Source organism: Choristoneura fumiferana, chromosome 5, assembly GCF_025370935.1.
Source record: "Choristoneura fumiferana chromosome 5, NRCan_CFum_1, whole genome shotgun sequence".
Classification (NCBI taxonomy): domain Eukaryota; kingdom Metazoa; phylum Arthropoda; class Insecta; order Lepidoptera; family Tortricidae; genus Choristoneura; species Choristoneura fumiferana.
The window spans coordinates 1,853,109-1,860,935 of record NC_133476.1 but is presented as its reverse complement, the minus strand read 5'-3'; the positions used below and the strand labels follow the sequence as shown (position 1 = coordinate 1,860,935).

The window sequence follows — 7,827 nt, the reverse complement described above, 5'->3', positions numbered from 1 at the left end:
ACAAGCGCTGAGTTACAAGTTGCGTTTCGTTTTTGCATCACGCATTGCTCAAGTTTTTTTTGCTGGTCGTGGCATTGACTTCGTTTGTTTTGAAGGGAAGAGTTTGCGGCCAGTATTTATTTTCATTAAAAAAACTGATTAGTGCCAAGTGCCGGGACACTGGCCGAAAAAAAATAAAGTCACTTAAGGAAGATGGCGGCAACACTGTGGACTGTTATGTTTTGGCCCGGCTTGCGAAACGTTAGATTCAATATTTATAACGACTATATTTTTTAGATAGGCCATTTTTTTCATGGGATCAACTTAAGCAATTCACCATCGAACAAAGGTATTCAAACCAAAGCGCCGAAACATCAAAAAAGATCCTTTCTATGGTAGAACTGGCTTCGCATAATTGAATTAACGCCCGCACCATTATTCGCTTAATTTTATTTTCAAAGTAATCGATCTGTTATTATTTCTTTAAGCGATTCCGCTTCGCGGAGCATTTTGCGGTTAAATACACGCTTGCACGTCCAACGCGAAAGGGCGTATACGCATATAAACATCGGCCAAGAGAAGGTCGAACTCGTGCACCGAGGGTTCTGTACAAACTAGCAAGCAAAATATACGCTATGAATGGCCATGTCTATGAAAATCCAGTGTTAGCAGAGCCGTGCTTCTAATTCTAAGCAAAACGTGGGGTCATGATATGAATATTGCATACTGACAAAGACAGACAGATTTAAAGAATATGATATTCAGACTGTACTTATTGGATGTGCTATAAAAGCCCTTATACCAATGAAATGTTTTAGGAAACTAAAAGGGGTTAGGGCTCATAATGTCCCACTCGCAAAATGTCCCTTTGTCCCTTCCGCAAAAGGTCCCTTTTATAAATGACCCATTCTCAAAACACCTCTTTGCAAAATGTCCCGTTCTCAAAATGTCCCGTCACATAAATTACGTCCCGTTCGCAAAACGTCCCTTTCGCAAAATGTTTCGCAAACGTCCCTTCGCAAAATGTCCTTCCTTTCAATCCCTGAGAGAGAGCCTAATATTTTATTTAAACAAGAATTTTGTTGGTGGGACATTTTGCGAGTGGGACATTATGAGCCCTAACCCTAAAAGCACCCTATAGGTTAGGATTCCACATAAAAATCTATGGAAACACCTTTTTAATGACTGTACTCTGACTCGTATCTTTTGATTGCATTGGCTGAGAAGTTCATTTTTTCACAACTTCAACGAATTGCAGATTCCTCCACGCATTCTCGAGAAACAGGGTCTCGACAGTCAGGCCAACAAAGTGATCCTATAAGGTCGTTTTTTTCAAGGTACGGAACCCTAAAACTGCGGAGATACGTCCTTCTTGTCCAATGGTTACGGTGAGCACGCTATTATGGAATTACCATACGCACTGGGTATTTTATTGGATGCATATTAACGGTGCGAGTTTGTAACCGGCGCGGTGGGAACTGACACTGCGCCGGATTTGACAAAGTGGCTGCGCGTACGCTGACAGCATAACGTTATCGATTCATTTCCAGGACTGAGCCTTTTGAAGCAAAAGTATTATTCAGTATGTATTAATCGTTATTTATCGATCTTGGCGCCACGATATAACACAAGGCAGCGTCCTAAGAAGGCCCTATGCGTGTCCATACAGAATTAATAGTAAGAGGAATAGAGTAATGTAAAATATCGTTTTTCTACAGGCGAAATATCGCAAGATGGCGTTAGTATCGTGAGGTAAGTTTGACGTTACAGGCTTGCTTACGATTGGCTTATGTAATATTGTAAGCAATCACATACTTGACACAAATGTCAAAGTTGTCAAATTGACTTCGCGACACTAGCGCCATCTAGCCTGTCACACCAACCTCGCTGAGTCTCATTTCCATTTTGCCTCATTTAATAATGTTATCTGTCTGTGTATTGTAATTTATAGTTAGTGATAGCGAATAAAAAATTCTATTTTTTCTCAGTAACGAGTACTAATTTATGAAATAGACTCGACCTTCGCCCTGGCTCGTACTTGGTGCAGCATACCATTTACTACGAAGTGCTGAATTCGAACTTCGTGTCTTCCAGTTCCGCTTACGCTAATATTATTTAATACGAGATTGAAGGGACGGTATGATACGAACTTCAATTTACGAATTTCGTGGTAGCCCCTCAGGTCTCCATTGCCATTCAGCGGGGTAACGCTGCTGGTATTATGGGGACGTTTAAGCCGGGTACGATGCAGGCGGAGGGTTCTAGGTTAGTTTTTATGACGAAGCATGTTGCGAATGAATTCAGTAAGTTTATAACTTAGTTTATTTGAGCCTTAGTTTGTAGTTATAGGTTTAAGAGGTTTTTTTTTTAAATTAATATAAATATTTATGAAAACAAAAAAAATTGTGTAACATTATCAGTAACATTATTAATTCTGTAATTCCTTATGTTTTGTTTTAATGACAGGCGGCATGAAATCATCACCAAGTCTATGTCATGACATGATAAATAGATAATTATGAGAAAACAAACATTGCTCGAAGCATTTAAAAATAATAGCTGGCCAGTATAAATGAGTGCAAGCGAAAAAAAAAACAAAATTGACAGATTCGAAAAAGACGCCGACTAGGCAGGTGATGTGCACGCAACGCTGACACCGCTGCTGATGTTTTACCTACTAAAGATTATTATGTCAATATTACTCCAAAACGAATCAGTTTTGCTTATAATTTACTGAGTCCAGTCTTTCAATAAGGCCTTGGAATAGACATTGTTAAAGTTAGAGGAAAACCACAAACACACTGTAATGTCTGCTAAAACGCTATTGTCATTAAATTCGAAAACCGCCGTGAGTAATTTATATATACGACAGCTAAAGTGTTTTAAAAGTACTTTTTCTGTTTTAGGAAAAAAATCCAAAACACTTCCCTCCATATCTTGATATCTGTCGCATCCTTATCAGTAACGTTAATTACTAAGGTTTCTTCTAAAAGCATTTCTTCTGTTACTAATGATGCACAAGTTAACTTGCAACTTTTAATTAAGCTGCTTTAGCTTTAACAAACCCAGCCGGCGAAAACTTTGACACTATCGCGCGCAAACTAGTTGCTCAACAAAACTAACAAAAACAATCGACGATTAAAAACACACTCGCATTACCCGCTCATTTGTGTATGCAAACGCCGCCATATTGACTTTTTACGGCTGCGTTCAGAAAACGAAACAAATTGTGCTTTTAATGTTTTAATTAGAACTGCTTTTATACTGCCGCTATCTCTGTTAAATATATTAAGAACGTCGTGACTCATAGAAACAATTTACATACGAGATAATGTTAAGTAAATAAAACCTGTTAATGACTTCAGTACAACGGATAAGGCTGCGTTCAAGTGCATGCCCTGGGCCGTAACGACCCGAGTCGTAAAGAATTCAAGATTTCGTCGTTAAATAGTTTATAGTTTTATAACGTAGCTAAGAGCTCAGTTAGCCTTATTAGCGTTCAATGTGCTAATTAAAAGAAAAACAAGACATCACTCACAAGGCAAATTTTAACGCGGCAGAATTTTGGCGCCAAATGCCCGTGCTATGATTATGACAAATTAAACACTAGCATACTACCAACATACAGAGCGAAGCTTCTCACTTAATTTGATACCCAAACTGATAATCGATATCCATAACACTGTTTGACCACATCGTCACATAATACTGGCCGAAGTTTTCTTTAAAAAAAAAGTTGTCGAACGAAGCTGAACGAAGAGCTAATCTGACAGATGCGTTCGTGAGAACTCGCTTCATTTGATATTTCTATGAGACATACCGGCTCGACTGGCAACACTCTGTTCTCGCATTAAAAAAACATAAACCATTCTTTCAAGTTTGAACGTATCTGCATCACAATTTATTTTTTGGTATATTCACGATACAAGAAGCAATAAGTTGCAAAAAAATCAGAAATAAAACCTTTAATTCCTTATCAAGATTATAAAAAGTCTATTTAAAGTACGTTGGCTTAAAAAAAGACCTTAGTTTACCTCAACCCTTTCATCGCTTTCTGAACCACAACATGAAACAAACTTGAAAAAATGTCGTTTGTTGTAGTGTAGCTAGGGTTACCGTATCTTAAGATTTGTACTCAATTTTTAGTTTTTTTATTTTATTCTGCCACCAACAGGACTTACGATCGGATTATAAAAATTTTAGGTTTTTTCAACAATTAAAATATATTCGTAGTATTTTTCTCACTTCATAAGAAATTTACGATCAATTTTGCAGGTGGTAGGACCTTGTGCAAGGTCCCCCCGGATTGCTACCACCATCTTGCTCGCTAATCCTGCCGTCAAGCAGCAGTGCTTGCACTGTTGTGTTTCGGCGTGGAGAGTAAGACAGCCGGTGAAATTACTGGCACTTGAGATATCCCATCTTAGGCCTCTAGGTTGGCAACGCATCTGCAATACCCCTGGTGTTGCAGATGTTCATGGGCGGTGGTGATCTCTTACCATCAGGAGACCCACTTGCTCGTTTGCCATCCAGTAGAATTAAAAAAAAATGAATAAAAATATAATTGTCTTGTAAATTTACGTTTACAATTTATATCAAGAATTGTGTATGGAAATCAGCCTTTTCTCTGGACTCTTATTTCCCATCTGGCAACCCTGACCGCGGCCTTTACAAACAAAACAACTTCGTATGACACTCCGATTAAAAATTGAGCGTATACGCCGCGACAATTCTCCGAATGAATCGTCCATGAAGATTTAGTGTCTTGAAACATTATACCCTTGAAGAATGGGTGTAAAGTGTGAATAAAGGACAGCCATTAGGCTCTATGATCGCATGCGCACAATGAATTAATGAGAGGCATCAGTTCGTTGAACTTTAACAGTAAAAGAGCGTATGCACACGGCGTTGTGATGGCGCTTAAGCCCTTTGGGATTGTAATCGGGCTGGTATGAGAGTTCGTAAACATTTTATACGAAGTTTAGCTTTTATCTGAACCTAAGAAAGATCGCATGTTGTACCGATGGGTGTATTTTTCCCGCAAGTTTAATTCTAATTTAAAATAGAAATCAGTAACAAAAAATTATTCTACAAATGGCCTTTAATTTATAATGTTTTTTTTTAGAATACCAACGCTTATAAAAATTATATTATTGCCAACAAGAAAAAATGGTCGTTTAAAAAACTTTAACCACAATAAGACGAGCAAAAAAATATACCTAATTATGTATAAATTTAATTGGAAACAAACATTTGTTTTATTAGTAAAAACATAAGGCGACCACCAAATAATATTGGTACAAGTAACTTTACTAAACAGACCTATTATTATGAATAGCCAAAATAAAGTGCACGGTAGTGCAAAACTCCGCTGCCCAAGTTCGAAAAAAAGTCAAGCATAGTAAAATTCTGGGAACTCGCTGAATTAAATTAATCAGTTTTATACAACAAACGTGAAAGTTCGATACTTTGTTTGTGGGTTAATTGCATAAACGCAAGGAATTAGATGATCTGGATGAGAACACAGAATAGGTACCTACTTTTATTCCGGAAAATTATTCTAGCGGGATAGCGACAACAAATTCGCACTAATAATTTAGTAAATATAATAATAATAAAAATATTACGATCTAAAAATTGTGTTGACAATGTAAAAAAAAGCACAGCGTCACATAGCACACATTACAAAGATTAAGAAAGCAAATATTTGTTGGAAGTGAGATAATGGTAGTACGCAAGCGAGATAGTGATCTGTGGCGTAAACGAACTAAAAATATCATTGCGTAAACGCATTCTAAAGCTAAAACACTAGTTTACACTTATGCCAATGTGAACTCGTCTTTGCATTAAGATTTACTAAGTTGTAGTGGCAGTTGGATACGAATTCTTCTATGAGTAGCCCGTATAGCTTAATAAATTAAAAGTTAAAATTTGTTGGTCTTTTATCTGTCATTTTAACATTTGCCTTGCCAAAGACAAAACGTTCATACCAATATTATAACGAGAAAGTAAATCAGAAAGAGTTCAGTCTGTCTACCAATTCACGCTTAAACCGCTAAAGGGATTAATGTGTGATACAGTGTGGAGATACTATAAGAAAGACATCATAATATCATCTCCGCAAATTGCAGTTGCTACGAATGCGCGATAAATAAATGTTCACAGACAGAGTCGCGGGCAACAGCTAGTATGTATATAAACGGGATTGTAACCTGAACTAATATTTAGTAATTATTTGTGCCTATCACTTGCTCAGAGGAGCAAATCAACTCGAAAAAATTCATTACCAATTGTAATTTCAACCACGCTGACATTCCCAAGTTTTAATCCGACACGTATTTTGTTCGGGTAGTGTGAGCCGGGCCTTACGTTCTCATAGCTCGTCTGTCAGCACTTCAGGTTTCATTCATAAAACTGTTGAATAAGATATTGTTCCTGCAGCCTACTTAGATAGCAGCATTGTGGCATACCAAGGCTATCAAGTTACATTCCCATCTAACGGCTGCTTTCATATTATTATCGCGGTTAAATAATTAAATGTACAGGAAATCCATCCTTAGTAAAGTTATCTTTAGTATATACACAATTATAACGAAAACTAAACTTCAGCCGTTTAATATATATTTTACTTCTTTCGTATTATTCGTTAAAAACAAGATTTGACTGTTTTTTTGTGAACTTATCTTATTGGCGAATAAAATCCTTCCTAAATATCTGTCTGTCTGCTACCTTCGCGCTTAAACCGCTGAATCAACTTAGATAAAATCGAGATAGTTTAAGACTCTGGAAAGGGCATAGGAAAGTTTTTATCCAGTTGTTTATTTTGCCAGTTGGCTATATTCTAACCCGGTAATGTATAAAGTTCTAACGGGACTAAGACAAAGTTGCGACCAACTGCTAAAGTACAACGCAAAATTGAATACGAAGGTTTCATATAAAACTTCTTTGTCAGACTGGCATTCATTTAAGGCCTTCTCAGGGCGAAACGGAAATTAACGACACTTATTGTTATTTAATGAAGGTAATGTAGGTTAATTGAGTGGTTGAGTGGCAAATTGAAATTAATAACGTTGTTGCCCATAACTTTGTTTGCGCCTCACGGGTACTTAACACTTTTCCGGAATAAAAGTAGGCTACACAATCCAAGGCTCCTACAGAGTAGCTTATTAATGAATTTTAAAATCGATACAATAAGTCCTGAGATTACCCCTACACTAAATACAACCAAAAAATAAATAAAATCTACCTCACCAAAAGATACAGTCTTTTGAAAAGGTATAAAATGTGAAAATTGACGGAAATCAAAACGTTTGGGATACTTATACTTACTTCCAACTGTCGTAAAAACTTGTATCTTGGTGCGAAGGTAGTTCTTATAGCAAAGAAAGAAAATACATTTATTCACAACACAAGACACAGCAATATTCATCTTTATCATCCGGAAGACGTCCACTGCTGAACAAAGGCCTCCACCCTAGAACGCCACAATGAACGAGAAGAGAACTCGCCACTTGCATCCACCGGTTGCCCGCAACTGTCACGATGTCGTCAATCCACCTAGTGGGAGGCCTGCCAGCGCTTCGTCTTCCGGTTCGCAGTCGCCACTCGAGGATTTTTCTCCCACAATGGTTATCTAACAACTTATTAAGTACAAATAGAAAACACGAAGCACACACAGCGAATTAGAAAAATCTGTTTTTTTTTTGTCTGTCCATATCAGTAACCACTTTTTTTTTGTTCTTTATAATGCTTATACAATAAATTTTGTTATCACCAAACTGTTACCAGTTTTTTGTCGGGGATGACTCCATACTGCGTACATTTAGCTTAGGAGAGTTTTTCGAACAC

General features: G+C 37.2%; 1 protein-coding gene across 1 annotated transcript in view; it reads right to left on the bottom strand.

The window, feature by feature from the left end:
- The window catches only part of osp (myosin phosphatase Rho interacting protein outspread), a 463,581-nt gene that overhangs the window by 449,782 nt on the left and 5,972 nt on the right, over positions 1–7,827 (bottom strand).